Below are 15,918 nucleotides of genomic sequence, written 5' to 3' on the forward strand. Positions count from 1 at the left end.
ATAAAACATGCCACGTATGTCAACTCACTGGGAAAGCTAATCAAACAGTTCCTCGTGCGCCGCTCTGCCCGATTCCTGTGGTGGGGGAACCGTTTGAAAAAGTGATAATTGATTGTATAGGTCCGTTGCCGAAAACCAGGTCAGGTAACCAGTTCTTACTAACAATAATGTGCAGTGCTACTTGATACCCAGAGGCTATTCCTCTCCGTACAATAACGGCTAAGACTGTGGTGGAGGCACTAGTGAAGTTCTTCTCTGTTTGGACTCCCTAAAGTAATCCAAACTGATCAGGGATCCAACTTTGTCAAAGCTGTTCTCTAATGTGTTAAAGACGCTGTGTATTTCCCATCAGGTCTCCAGTCCATATCATCCGGAGAGTCAAGTGGCTCTCGAACGCTGGCATCAGACGCTGAAGGCAATGCTACGCAAGTATTGCATGGATACCAGTACCGATTGTGATGAGGGGGTGCCCTTTGTCTTATTTGCTATTAGGGAAATGATACAAGAGTCCTTAGGGTTCAGCCCTGCTGACCTTGTGTTTGGACACACCCCACGGGGTCCGCTGAAAGTTTTGAAGGAGCACATCTTATCTCCTACACCCAGTAGCGCCCCTAAAAATGTGTTGGATTATGTAAGTAAGATGCGGGAGAGACTGCACGCCGCATGTGCGTTAGCCCAAAAGTCTCTCTCCTCTACTCAAAAACGCATGAAGTTGCATTATGACAAAAAGGCTGTTGGCCGTTCTTTTGCACCAGGGGTTCAAGTTTTAGTTTTGTTGCCAATCCCTGGCTCATCTGTCAGCACGTTGTTCTGGACCATATCTAGTGGAAAATAAACTCAGTGACACCAATTATGTGATAAAGACCCCAGATCAGAAGCGTTCTTCCCGAGTGTGTCATGTTAACATGCTGAAAGCATATTATGTGCGTGATTCTCCCAACAGGTCCTCAAGTAAGCCGGTCCAGCCCGCCGTCTCCAGTGTGGCTGCAGTGGTGCTGAAGCCTGGCTGTAACCTAGAGGAGGATAAGGAGGACGGGTTGGAGTTACGCCATACGTTACAGCAGTGTGAACGCTTATGTAATTCAGAGATGCTGAAAAAATTACCCTCTCAAATGGAACATTTGGATAACGATCAAACTAAGGATCTTATCCTATTGATAAACAGTTTTCTCAATGTGTTTCAGGACGTTCCAAGTCGCACGTCCATCTTGGAACATGACGTGGATGTGGGGAACGCTGCTCCTATAAGTCAGCATCCGTACCGGGTTAATGCAAAGAAAAGGGAGGTAATGAAAAGTGAGGTAGCTTATTTATTACAGAATGACATGGCAAAACCCAGAAACAGCTCCTGGAGTTCCCCATGTATTCTTGTTCCTAAGCCTGACGGTACGTCTCGCTTATGTACGGACTATCGTAGAGTAAATGCCGTTACAAAGTCTGATTCTTTTCCTCTACCTCGCTTGGATGACTGCATTGATAGAATTGGCTCTGCTACTTACGTTAGTAAGTTAGATTTGCTAAAAGGTTATTGGCAGGTGCCTCTGACCTCTCGAGCTTCTGACATCTCGGCTTTCATTACGCCAGATAACTTCGTACAATACACTGTGATGCCCTTTGGAATGTGTAATGCACCTGCTACTTTTCAGCGGCTAGTTAACATTGTGTTCGCAGATGTACCAAATTGTACTGCTTACTTTGACGATGTGGTGATTCATTCGGCTACTTGGTCTGATCATCTCTCCACTTTGAAAAGTGTGTTTCAGCGGTTGGAGAATGCTTCTTTAACCCTCAATTTGGCCAAGTGTGAGTTTGGGAAGGCTACTGTGACTTACTTAGGGAAACAAGTGGGACGAGGTCAAGTGCGCCCAGTAACTGGCAAAGTGCTTTTCCTGCTCCCACGACTCGCCGCCAGTTGCGCAGATTCCTGGGGATGGTAGGGTACTATCGTACATTCTGTAAGAATTTCTCGACGGTAGTAGCTCCCCTTTCATCTCTGCTTAGTCCCAAGGTACCATTTAAGTGGTCCCAGGACTGTAACTATGCTTTTGAGTCCGCTAAAGCGCTACTTTGTAGTGCCCCGGTGCTTACCGCCCCCAACTTTGACAGACCTTTTAAGTTGGAAGTAGACGCTAGTATAGTGGGGGTGGGTGCGGTTTTCTTGCAGGAAGATGAAGATGGAGTGGATCGGCCCGTCAGTTTCTTCTCCTGTAAGTTCAACTCGTGTCAGTCAAGGTACTCCACCATTGAACAAGAGACGCTGGCTTTATTGCTAGCCTTACAGTTCTTTGAAGTATATGTGGGTTCCAGTGCCTTGCCTGTAATGGTCTTCACGGACCATAATCCTTTGGTGTTCTTGAAGCAAACGTACAATCAGAACCACTGCCTTATGCAGTGGGCTCTGATTTGTACAAGGATATAATGTACAGATAGCCTATGTGACGGGTTCGGCGAATGTGGTTGCCGACGCTCTATCACGGGTTTAGTAACTGGGGATACGTTGGTTTTTGTTATTGCAAACTGTATGTTTGCATTTTTTGTGGTGGGTGTGTTGCGTTCCCCAGTTTCTGTGTTGTGGTTTGTGTATTTTCATGTATGTATTTCAGGAAATGGCTTCCTGAAATTCTCCAAGCAGCTGATTGGTCGGCCCCCATTGTTAATTGGAGAGCTGACCCCGCCCCCTCGTCAGGACACAGCTGTCTCCAATTACCAACTCCTTCTGAAGCTATATAAGCCAGTGTTCTGTTGCTCAGAAATGAGGAGAGAGATGATGGCATGTTGGTGATGGCATGTTGGTGATGGCATGTTGGTGATGGCATGTTGGTGGTTAGTAAGAGATTTGGTATGTACTATGTTAGTTGTTGCTGAGGAAGCTGATTGGTTATGTCTGTGTCAAATGGAACTGTTTTTGATTATTGGAATTGTTACTTGCATTTGTTATTCTGTTTCATTTGTTCCCAGGGGGGAAGGGGAAGGCACCTAGGGAGTGCTTAGGCAAGAGGCCCGCGGGCACACATAACCCGTAGTATTTTACTGTCTATGCACACTAGGAAAGACCTGGGTGGACCATCCCCTGTATTTATGTTGGTGCACCAGGTGGTGCTAGTTAGGTAAGTAGTGGGTAGGCAGGTAAGGTAGGAGAGGGGGCTTTGATATTTACTTTCTTTGCTTTGGTTCCGTCCAGCCCCTTTTCCCCAAACTTACCGTGTGACGGAATAAATTCCCTGTAAACGGTATTCTGTCTTTTGCCATCCTTACTCACACCTACAGTCCCATACCTCTTTCACACCACGGAGAGTTGAGTTGTAGCAGGGTGTTGCGTTCCCTCTTCCGAGAGGCGTGCGTAACATATACCCACAGATATATTTTGCCATGAGGCAGAGAAAAATGTAGCAATGTTATAACTAATTTCATGCAGTTCTAAGAATTTTGCCATGGGGCACAGAGAAATGTTCCTTTTACAGTTAATTTCCTGCAATTCTACACATTTTGTCATAGGGTGGAAAGAGGTTTTGCAGTTTATTATGATATCTGACTGGGTGACTAACAAAATCAATGACGGCCCCCAGGTTGGTAACTTGACCATGATTACAGCAAGTTTAGCTAGCTGGCTACAAGATTAGTTTACAATCTAAAAAATGTTAACTAATTGTGTGACTAAGTGACTGACAAGAAAACTGCTGAAGCACAACCAAATTTTGAAATTGCATCTTGTGTATTCTTCTATTCTAACTCTCAACAAGTTAAAATAAAAACTCCACTTTGTCCATGATAGCCAACAGATGCTCATCATAACACACCCCTTCTTACATGTGTCTCATGGACAATCAATGGACCTACAAAATGAGGGTCGGCCGCCAGTACAACAAAACATTTTTTTTGCACAACCACTTAAAGAGATTGAACTTGTAACATATTCTATGAATTGAAATTAATAACATGTCATACGAATGTAAAAAAAAAAATACCCACATACAAATTGAAAATATACAGTGCATTCGGAAAGTATTCAGACCCCTTGACTTTTTCCACATTTTGTTACGTTACCGCCTTATTCTAAAATGGATTAAGTTGTTGCTGCTTAATCTACACACAATAACCCATAATGACAAAGCAAAAACAGGTTTAGAAATTTTAGCAAATGTATTAAAAGTAAAAAAACTTAACATATACATAAGTATTCAGACTCAGTACTTTGAAGCACTTTTGGTAGCTATTACAGCCTCGAGTCTTCTTGGGTACGACGCTACAAGCTTGGCACACCTGTATTTGGAGTTTGTACATTCTTCTCTGCAGATCCTCAAGCTCTGTCAGGTTGGATGGGGAGTGTTACACAGCTATTTTCAGGTCTCTCCAGAGAGATTAGACCAGGTTCAAGTCCGGGCTCTGGCTGGGCCACTCAAGGACATTGAGTGTTGTCCCGAAGCCACTCCTGCGTTGTCTTGGCTGTGTGCTTAGGGTCGTTGTCCTGTTGGAAGGTGAGGTCCTGAGCGCTCCGGAGTAAGTTTTCATCAAGGATCTCTCTATACTTTGCTCCATTCATCTTTCCTTCAATTCTGACTAGTCTCCCAAAATTAAAAAAATCCCCACAGCATGATGCTGCCACCACCATGCTTAACCATAGGGATGGTGCCAGGTTTCCTCCAGATTTGGCATTCAGGCCAAATAGTTCAATATTGGTTTCATCAGACCAAAGAATTCAGAGACCTGAATCTTGTTTCTCATGAGAGTCCTATATATGGCTTTTGGCAAACTCCAAGCGGGCTGTCATGTGCCTTTTACTGAGGAGTGGCTTCCATCTGGCCACTCTACCATAAAGGCCTGATTGGTGGAGTGCAGCAGAGATGGTTGTCCTTCTGGAAGGTTCTCCCATCTCAGAGAAACTCTGGAGCCCTGTCAGTGTTACCATCGGGTTCTTGGTCAAGTCCCTGACCAGGGCCCTTCTTCCCCCCCATTGCTCAATTTGGCCAGGTAGACTCCAATCAAGTTGTAGAAACATCTCAATGACGATCAATGGAAACAGGATGCACTTGAGCTCAATTTCGATTATCATAGCAAAAGGTTTGAATACTTATGGAAATAAGGTATTTCTGTTTTTAACTTTAAATACATTTAGAAAAAAGTCTAAAAACATTTTTAGGTTTTGTCATTATGGGGTATTGTGTGTAGATTGATTAGGATTCTTATTTATTTAATCAATTTTAGAATAAGACTGTAACATAACAAAATGTGGAAAAAGTCAAGGGGTCTGAATACTTTCTGAATGCACTGTATATATTTGTTGGCAGAACATAACATATCATATGAAATGGATGATGTACCATTGAGAATGATAGAGGCCTATAGTGGCCAAAAGGTGGTAGTAGTATGGGCAGCGCCATTGATGACTTCCACCATTTTAATGCAGTCAACTGGGTGGGACTTCCAACCTCACTGGTTGATCCCTCCTGGTGACCCTGTTGGAGTCATGTCCAACCTGGTCATCAGGAGGGATCAGCCAATTTTGAAGATGAAAATTGATTACTTAAAAAATGGTAATCGCCTTATTGGCGCTGCCTATGCTGTCACAGACACTAAAATGGCACAGATACAAAGATGAGTCCTCTTTATCTCTATGTGTTACACACTTTTTAGGGACCAGTTTTGAGTGCTGATTTCAAAGCCACTGGCTGAAATTATACAAAACCTTTGTATTGTCTTTGTTTACATTGTCCAATGCACTGATCAGTGGATTGGGGAGTCATTATGCCCCCTTGTGGTCAAACATTTCCAGTGGAACCTCATCAGAGTTGTGTTCAAGATTAAACCAAAGATTTATAACTAAACCAAGATAGATCACCGTCTGTCGTTTCTAAGGGACAGAACAAGGAAGCAGATGGGCAGAGCCCAGCACACGCTAGCAAGATCCTATTGGCGCGTTCTAGTCTGTGTCTGCATATTTCCATTAGGGAACGCCTACTCAAATCAAATCAAAGTTTATTTAGCAGGGGGGGCAGGGGCAGGGCACACAATGCAAATAGTCCGGGTAACCATTTGGTTACCTGTTCAGGAGTCTTATGGCTTGGGGGTAAAAACTGTTGAGAAGCATTTTTGTCCTAGACTTGGCACTCCGGTACCGCTTGCCATGTGGTAGTAGAGAGAACAGTCTATGACTGGGGTGGCTGGGGTCTTTGACAATTTTCAGGGCCTTCCTCTGACACCGACTGGTGTAGAGGTGCGCGTGTGCAATAACTAAATTCGCCTTTGCACTCCTACACTGCGCAATTTTTTTACACCTTTTGCACAGGGTAAAGTCTACACAACTTAGCCCACTATGTTCATAGCAGATTTGAGTTTTGGGAACAGAAAACTGTATTGAGAGCAAATGTTTCATCGATGAGAAAATGTGCAGAATGTCGGTCAAAATCCATCTCCTTCCATCTTCTCCCACTGCTCGCCACTGGGCTTCCTTTCACTACCATATTTGGTCGTGAGTGGAAACGCCAAGCGGATGCTTCATATTTATACGTCCAGTGAATTATCTGTCTAATTGTTCTGTGATTAAACGTTTCGAAAGTTGAGATGAATGCAGACTTTGCAAATGCAAAGTGTCTTTTAAATGTACGTTATAAACATAGACAACTTCCACTATTAACATGCAATTTCGCTCTGGTCCTTGTATTATCTATTCAAAACGATATTTTAGGGACACTTTTGTTATTTTTAAGGTTGGAAATGCTGCAGCTGAGTTGTGGTTTCGATAGTCGGCTCAAACCAACGATAAACTCCGTGAAAGTAATTGGAAGTCCAACAAGCCGTGGGTGGTGTCGGTTTCCACTAGATACCACAGCCACAAGTCAGGTTCCACAGCCAGAAAGTCAAAATTGGCTTCAAAAAAAGTAGCCTTTTGGTCTTCATTTAATGTTAGACATAAGGTTAGCAGTGTGGTTAAGATTAGGTTAAAAAGATAAGTTGTAGAAATGGGCTGGGTTTAGCCATAAGTATGACTTTGTCGCTGCGTTAACTAGTGTCGACCGGTGGTGTCCTTATGCTAGCGATTGTTTTGAATTTACAGTAACAACTGGAAATCGGAGTTGCATAGGTGTGACCACTTGGTAAGGTAATTCCTAATTCCCATATTTACTGCATCTACAAGCTGATTTTTTTACAATTATTTTACCAATGAAGAGTGCGTTCATGTAATGAATGAGTATGTTCACGAGCTGGCTATTTGACAGGCACAAGCGCTTTCACATTTAAGCTAACGTTAGCTAGCACTGGTTAATTTTGCTTGTGAACTATACTGAACAAAAATATAAACGCAACAATTTCAACGATTTTGCTGAGTTACAGTTCATTTAAGGAAATCAGTCAATTGAAATAAATAAATTAGGCCTAGTCTATAGATTTCACATGACCGGGCAGGGGCGCAGCCATGTGTGCGTGCGTCTACAGTGGCTTGCGAAAGTGGCATTTTTCCTATTTTGTTACCTACAACCTGGAATTAAAATGGCGGGGGGGGGGGGGGGGGTTGTATCATTTGATTTACACAACATGCCTACAACTTTGAAGATGCAAAATATTTTTCATTGTGAAACAAACAAGAAATAAGACAAAAAAACAGAACTTGAGCGTGCATAACTATTCACCCCCCCTAAAAAAAGTCAATACTTTGTTAGAGCCACCTTTTGAAAGAATTATTGCTGCAAGTCTCTTGGGGTATGTCTCTATAAGCTTGGCAGATGCAGCCACTGGAATTTTTGCCCGTTCTTGAAGGCAAAACTGCTCCAGCTCCTTCAAGTTGGATGGGTTCCACTGGTGTACAGCAATCTTTTAGTCATACCACAAATTCTCAATTGGATTGAGGTCTGGGCTTTGACTAGGCCATGTCCTGTTGGAAGGTGAACTTCTGTCCCAGTTTCAAATCTTTGGAAGACTGAAACAGGTTTTCCTCAAGAATTTCACTGTATTTAGCGCCATCCATTATTCCTTCAATTCTGACCAGTTTCCCAGTCCCTGCCGATGAAAGAAACCCTCACAGCATGATGCTGCCACTACCATGCTACACTGTGGGGATGTTGTTTTCGGGGTGATGAGAGGTGTTGGGTTTGCGCCAGACATAGCATTTTCCTTGATGACCAAAAAGCTAAATTTTAGTCTCATCTGACCAGAGTACCTTCTTCCATATGTTTGGGGAGTCTTCCACATGCCTTTTGGCAAACACCAAATGTGTTTGCTTATTTCTTTCTTTAAGCAATGGCTTTTTTCTGGCCACTCTTCAGTAAAGCCCAGCTCTGTGGAGTGTACAGCTTAAAGTGGTCCTATGGACAGATACTCCAATCACTTATGGATTTGATGGTGCTCTGTGGGATGTTCAAAGTTTTGGATATTTTTTTATAACCAAACCCTGATCTGTACTTCTCCACAACTTTGTCCTTGACCTGTTTGGAGAGCTCCTTGGTCTTCATGGTGCTGCTTGCTTAGTGGTGTTGCAGACTCTGAGGCCTTTCAGAACAGGTGTATATATACTGAGATCATGTGACAGATCATTTGACACTTAGATTGCACACAGGTGGACTTTATTTAACTAATTATGTGACTTCTGAAGGTAATTGGTTGCACCAGATCTTATTTAGGGGCTTCATAGCAAAGGGGGTGAATACATATGCACGCACCACTTTTCCGTTTTTTTTTATTTTTAGAATTTCTTTAAACACATTTAAAAAAAAATAATAATTTCACCAATTTGGACGATTTTGTGTATGTCCATTACATGAAATCCATTTAAATTACAGGTTGTAATGCAACAAAATAGGAAAAATGCCAAGGGGGATGAATACTTTTGCAAGGCACTGTGGGTTTGTGTTGCTTTACAATCCTCGCTGTTCCGTAAGGTGTATTTTTGTCAGGGTTTTTAAAAATCGAATCAGTTACTTGATGTGGAATAGAGTTCCATGTAGTCATGGCTCTATGTAGTACTGTGCGCCTCCCATAGTCTGTTCTGGACTTGGGGACTGTGAAGAGACCTCTTGTGGCATGTCTTGTGGGGTATGCATGGGTGTCCGAGCTGTGCGGCAGTCGTTCAAACAGACAGCTCGGTCCATTCAACATGTCAATACCTCTCATAAGTAGTTAAGAAGTCGATCTCTCCTCCACTTTGAGCCAGGAGAGATTGACATGCATATTATTGATGTTAGCTGTCTGTGTACATCCAAGGGCCTGTTGTGCTGCCCTGTTCTGAGCCAATTGAAATTTTCCTAAGTCCCTTTTTGTGGCACCCGACCACACAACTGAACAGTAGTCCAGGTGCGACAAAACTAGGGCCTGTAGGACCTGCCTTGTTGATAGTGCTGTAAAGAAGGTAGAGCAATGCTTTATTATGGACAGACTTCTCCCCATCTTAGCTATTGTTGTATCAATATGTTTTGACCATGACAGTTTACAATCCAGGGTTAATCCAAGCAGTTTAGTCACCTCAACTTGCTCAAGTTCCACATTATTTATTACAAGATTCAGTTGAGGTTTAGGGTTTAGTGAAAGATTTGTCCCAAATAAAATGCTTTTAGTTTTAGAAATATTTAGGACCAACTTATTCCTTGCCACCCACTCTGAAACAAACTCCAGCTCTTTGTAAGGGTTGCAGTCATTTCAGTAACTGTAGTAGCTGACGTGTATTGTGTTTAGTCATCTGCATACATAGACACACTGGCTTTACTCAAAGACAGTAGCATGTTGTTAGTAAAGATTGAAAAAAAAGTAAGGGGCCGAGACAGCTGCCCTGGGGAATTCCTGATTATGTTTGAGAAGCTTCCATTAAAGAACACCCTATGTGTTCTGTTAGACAGGTTATGATCGATAATGGCAAAAGCCGCAATGAAGTCAAACCCCACAATCCTTTTTATCATCAATTTCTCTCTGCCAATCATCAGTCATTTGTGTAAGTGCTTGTTTAAAGTCCTTCCCTATAAGCGTTTTGAAAGTCTTTTGTCAATTTGTTTACTGTAAAATAGCATTGTAACTGGTCAAACACAATGTTTTCCAAACATTTACTATGGGTTGGTAACAGGCTGATTGGTCAACTATTTGAGCCAGTAAAGGGTGCTTTACTATTCTTAGGTAACAGAAGGGCTTTTGCTTCCCTCCAGGCCTGGGGGCACACACTTTCTAGTACAGTAGTTCCTCCTTTAAAAGTTGCGAGCTTGCACCCAGCGTCACAACTTCATTGCTCCAGACCACCACAAGGGGGAGCTAGAGCACTCATTATGCATTTGGGTCCCAAGGTTTTTATATGACCAATCATATCGAGTGGTTCCAATTATGAATTTTGACGCGAGCCACCCGTCCCAGGGTAAAGATGGCTGACAAAATGTACAATTGAGAGGAATATGTTAGTTAATGTAGAGATAAACGTTTATGCATATTTTTTTGTCATTAAGTTAATTTACGAAAATCGCTATTTAGCAAGTTCTCTAACTAGCTAACATTAGCCAGCTAGCTAGTGTTGGGAGAATTAATTTGTAATTTGTGTTGTTTAATGTTTTAGGGACTACTGAGAAAACCAGCAAACCATGCTGTCGTCTTGTGAAACAGTGGATGTAAAGAATCTAGCTAGCTAAAGCATTTACTGCAAATTGAATGTACAATTGTGTAAGCTTGCCTTGCAATGCAGCTGAAGTAGCTAACTATTTATTTGCTTATTGTGTAGTGGAGGATAAAAAATAACTGTATGCCTATGGATGTGTAGCTAGTTGCAGTATGTAGCCGATCTGTGTATGGACTAGAGTTCGACCGATTATGATTTTTCAACACCGATACCGTTTATTGGAGGACCAAAAAAATCCGATACGATTAATCGGCCGATATATATATATATATATATATATATATATATATATATGTATATATGTATGTATATGTATATATATGTATATGTAATAATAACAATTACAACAATACTGAATGAACACTTTTATTTTAACTTAAAATAATACATAAATAAAATCAATTTAGTTTCAAATAAATAATGAAACATGTTCAATTTGGTTTAAATAATGCAAAAACACAGTGTTGGAGAAGAACGTAAAAGTGCAATATGTGCAATGTAAAAAAGCTAACGTTTAAGTTCCTTGCTCAGAACATGAGAACATATGAAAGCTGGTGGTTCCTTTTAACACGAGTCTTATTCCCAGTTAATAAGTTTTAGGTTGTAGTTATTATATGACTATTTCTCTCTATACCATTTGTATTTCATTTACCTTTGACTATTGGATGTTCTTTTTTTGTTGTTGAATATTTTATTTTAGCATTTTCTAATTAAGAACATTCAAAACAAAAGTGAAAAGATATTAGACAACAATAGGACAAAGTGACAGTAACAGACGAGCGTAAAAAAAAAAAAATTATATATACAAACATACAATAAATAAGTCATAATAAAGAGTAAAATAAAAAATAATAATAATGAGACATTGGATCATATGGTCACCTGCCGTTAGCTACATATTATACATTACGTGTGACCATTATATAAGGATTATATAGAGATTCAATCAATGTGATGTGGGGGGAGATTCTCCATATAGTCAATAAAAGGTTAACAAATTCTGTAAAATGTCTTTAACTTATTCCTCAAGCAGTAAGTGATTTTTCTCCAGTGGGATACAACTAACTTCCGAGCCACATTGCAACTGGCAGGGAGGAATCCGATTTCCATTTCAAGGCAATACGTTTCTTGGCAATCGCTAGCAATATTTATGTTAGCTTTATAGTATGGCTTTGCCTAAGATTGGTGTTACTAAAGTTACCCAGTAGACAGACCTCCGGGTCTAAAGGGAATGCAACCCCGTGAATAGAGGATATGGTATCGCATACCCCCTGCCAGAAACCGTGTAGTTTTGAACACTGCCAAGTGGAATGGAGAAATGTTCCTTCATCTGAGCCACATCTAAAACATAAGGAGGAGATATCAGGGTTGAACTTGTGCAGTCTAGATGGGGTGATATAGAGCTGATGGAGGAAATTAAACTGGATCAGTCTGTATCTGGAGTTCAATGTGGATGTAACACCATCCCTGCATAGGTCACTCCATAGACCCTCATCAAGATCAATACCCAGATCTTTTTCCCATCTAAGTAGGGGTTTATCTAGCTCAGGCAGTGTTAGTCCTGACATAAGAGCATCGTCAACACGGGAAATGGTCTTGAATAGTGGTTGGTCTACATGGCAGAGTTGTTCAATAGGTGACATCTTAGGTGGGTTCCATTGTCCCTTGAGTCACCCTAATAAAGTGTTGTAGTTGTAGGTAGCTAAAGAAGTCCCTGTTAGGCAAGTGGTATTTCTGTTTCAGCTGATCAAAAGACATAAGTTCTCCCTCCTCATAACAATGTTCCAGAAGAGTGATCCCCTTATCAGACCATGGTCTAAAGTTACTATTCTGGAAAAACATAGGAATCAATCTATTGTTCCATAAAGGGGTTTTAGGGGAAGGAATCCCCCTCGTCTGAACAGCTCATGCAGTTTGCACCATGCCAGGACAGGTTGTCTGTGATGGTTTTTATAGATTTTCTGTCCCATTTGTAAAACAATTCTGTCCCAGTGTCATCATTTACCTCAAGCTTTTCAATGTTCAACCATGAGGGAGAGGGACCATTGTCAAACCTCTGAGCCAGAAACCTAGACCAGTAGTACATTCTAAAATTGGGGAGGTTTAAGCCCCCTTGACTGTAATCAAGGGTCAGTTTATCCAGGCCAACCCTAGGGGTTTTGCTGTGCCAGATAAACCGTCTGGTCAGCTTGTCGAGAGAGGAAAATAATGCTGCGGGAACAGAGATGGGGAGAGATTGAAACAAATATAGAAATCTGGGCAGGATATTCATTTTAATTACATTTATTCTACCCAGTAGAGTGAGAGGCAAGTCCATCCATTTACACAGGTCACCCTCCACCTTTTGCAACAAGCTGGCCAGATTGAGTTTATAGAGGTTGTTCAGATTACCATCCACCATTATGCCCAAATATGTGAAGCCCATAGGCGATCATCTAAAAGGAAACTTGTGCTTGATGGTATGATGGTCAAAGACAACGGTAAGATTTCGCTTTTATCAAAATTGACCTTATATCCAGAGAAAGAACTATAACACTGTAGTAGGATCTGCAAGTGAGAGAGGGAGTGTTCTGGGTTTGTTAGAAATAAGATAAGGTCGTCCTCAAAGAGTGATAACTTATGTGTATGGGGGCCCACCTCAAAGCCATGTATGTCAGGGCACGTTCTAATAGCCTCAGCCAACGGTTCGATGGCGAGGGCAAAGAGGTGGGGGCTAATTGGGCAACCTTGTCTGTTTCCCTTATGGAGAGGGAAAGAGGAGGAAGTAATCCCATTGGTAGAAATCCTAGCTTTAGGAGATTTGTAGAGTGATTTTATCAAATTTACAAACACGGTACCTAAACCAAACTTTTCCAAGACGCGAAAGAGGTATGGCCATTCAACCCTATCAAAGGCCTTTTCAGTGTCGAGGGAGACTGCGACTCTAGGTATTTTGTTTCTGTTAGCAAGGTGAATTATATCAAAGAACCTTCTGAGATTATTGGAGGACAATCTATTAATTATGAAGCCAGTCTGATCTGGGTTGACCAACATGGGAAGACATGACTCCAGTCTCTTAGGTAAAATGGTCTTGGTGACCATTTTACAATCTGTGTTAAGGAGAGAGATTGGTCTATAGGAGGCGCACTTTAGCGGGTTTTTCACTTTCTTGTGGATTACAGTAATTACTGCTTGAGAGAAAGACTCTGGAAAGCAGTTGTCTTCCCCGGCTTTTTTAAGTACCTCCATAAGGTAGGGGACCAACAGCTCCCTAAATTCTTAATAGAACTCTGGAGGGAAGCCATCCTCCCGAGGAGATTTATTAGAAGGTAAGGATTTAATGGCCTCCAACAATTCAGGAACTGAGAAGTGTTCAGTCAGGCGCTCTCTGTCTTCCTCTTACAGGCATGGGAGGTTGAGAGAGGAGAGAAAGGAGTCGATCTATGATAGATCATCGCTTGATTGGGAAGTGTAGAGGTCTTCATAGTATTTCTTAAAAGTATTATTAATTTCAGTAGGGTTGAAAGATATCTCATTAGTAAGAGTTTCTATAGCATTAATTGTCCTCTTACTTTCCTCTGCTTTCAGTTGCCATGCCAATACTTTGTGAGCTTTCTCTCCAAGCTCATAATAACGCTGTTTTGATTTAGTGATGGCCCTCTCAGCTTGATATGTGTTCAGAATATTATATTTCAGTTTTTTATTTACCAAAAGCCTGTATAGCTCTTTAGTCGGGCCTCTTTGGTAGGTTTTCTCTAGCTCGGAGATTTCAGATTCAAGGGCACTCAGTTCCGCACCATGTTTTCTCTTCAGCCCTTTAGTATAGGAAATTATCTGTCCCCTCAGATATGCTTTCAATGTGTCCCAAAGAATGAAACTGTCAGGAGCGGAGGGTTTGTTTGTCAAAGTAAAAATATTGATCTGCTCTTTGATGAATGCACAAAATTCAGGTTGCTTTAGAAGTGTAGAATTTTGTCTCCATCTATATGTTCCATTTACCTTGGTAGGAATGGAGATTGATAATACCAGAGGAGAATGGTCACTAAGCAATCTGGGGAGATACTCCATATCTAACACTCTATGAAACAGTTGGGTTGATAGTAAAAAGTTATCTATGCATGTGTGTGTGTTGTGTGGGTGTGAATAAAAAGAGTAGTCCCTATCCTGTGGGTGCAACTGTCTCCAGATGTCTAGTAAATTGAGATCTTTCATGAATGACATGGTGAGCTTGCCGGCTTTGGTAAGAAGTGAGGGTTTATCAGAGGATCTATCAAGAACTGTATCTAAACAAAAATTGAAATCTCCTCCAACCAGTAGCCATCCTGGTGGTGCTTGAGTGACCTGAAGGAAGACATTCTGTATAAACATATGGTCATCGAAGTTAGGAGCATAAATATTCAACAGGGTCCAAGACTCTGAAAACATATGCCCCTGCACCAAAACAAACCTGCCCGAGGGATCAGAGATGGTGTTGTTGACGCAGAAGGGGATGTGTCTACTTATAAAAATTGCAGTTCCTCTTGCTTTGGAGTTAACCTGTCTGGGGTATGTGGGACGATTTCGTCCCACCTACGTAACAGCTACTGAAATTCCAGTGGCGCGATTTTTGAATCGTTAGAAATACTATTACTTCAATTTCTCAAACATATGACTATTTTACAGCTATTTAAAGACAAGAATCTCGTTAATCTAACCCCACTGTCCGATTTCAAAAAGGCTTTACAACGAAAGCAAAACATTAGATTATGTCAGCAGAGTGCCCAGCCAGAAAAAATCTGACAGCCATTTTTCAAGCTAGCATATCATGTCACATAAACCCAAACCACAGCTAAATGCAGCACTAACCTTTGATGATCTTCATCAGATGACACACCTAGGACATTGTGTTATACAATACATGCATGTCTGTTCAATCAAGTTCATATTTATATCAAAAAACAGCTTTTTGCATTAGCATGTGACGTTCAGAAAACGCATAACCCCCGGCAAACTTCCGTTGAATTTACTAACAGTTTGCTAAATTACTCACGATAAACGTTCACAAAAAGCATAACAATTATTTTAAGAATTATAGATACATTACTCCTCTATGCACTCGATATGTCCGATTTTAAAATAGCTTTTCGGATGAAGCACATTTTGCAATAATCTAAGTACATAGCCCGGCATTACAGGGCTAGCTATTTAGATACCCACCCAGGTCAGCCTCCACCAAAATCACATTTCCTATAAGAAAAATGTTCTTACCTTGCTTGTTCTTCATCAGAATACACTGCCAGGACTTCTACTTCAATAACAAATGTAGGTTTGGTCCCAAATAATCCATCGTTATATCCAAACAGCGACGTTTTGTTCGTGAG

At 41.3% G+C, this 15,918-nt stretch overlaps 1 protein-coding gene across 3 annotated transcripts in view; it reads left to right on the forward strand.

The window, feature by feature from the left end:
• The first annotated feature begins 6,799 nt into the window (after nucleotides 1-6,799).
• LOC115168185 (solute carrier family 35 member E2A) overlaps nucleotides 6,800-15,918 on the forward strand; it is a 38,541-nt gene continuing 29,422 nt past the window's right edge. For 2 of the 3 annotated variants that reach the window (XM_029723220.1, XM_029723218.1), the window contains exon 1: nucleotides 6,800-7,091. The gene's annotated coding sequence lies outside the window, so the exon portion shown is untranslated. Of the gene's footprint in view, nucleotides 7,097-15,918 lie in introns of all 3 variants that reach the window. The other variant, XM_029723219.1, reaches the window with a different exon arrangement.

This window comes from Salmo trutta, chromosome 30, assembly GCF_901001165.1.
Source record: "Salmo trutta chromosome 30, fSalTru1.1, whole genome shotgun sequence".
NCBI classification, from domain to species: Eukaryota; Metazoa; Chordata; class Actinopteri; order Salmoniformes; family Salmonidae; genus Salmo; species Salmo trutta.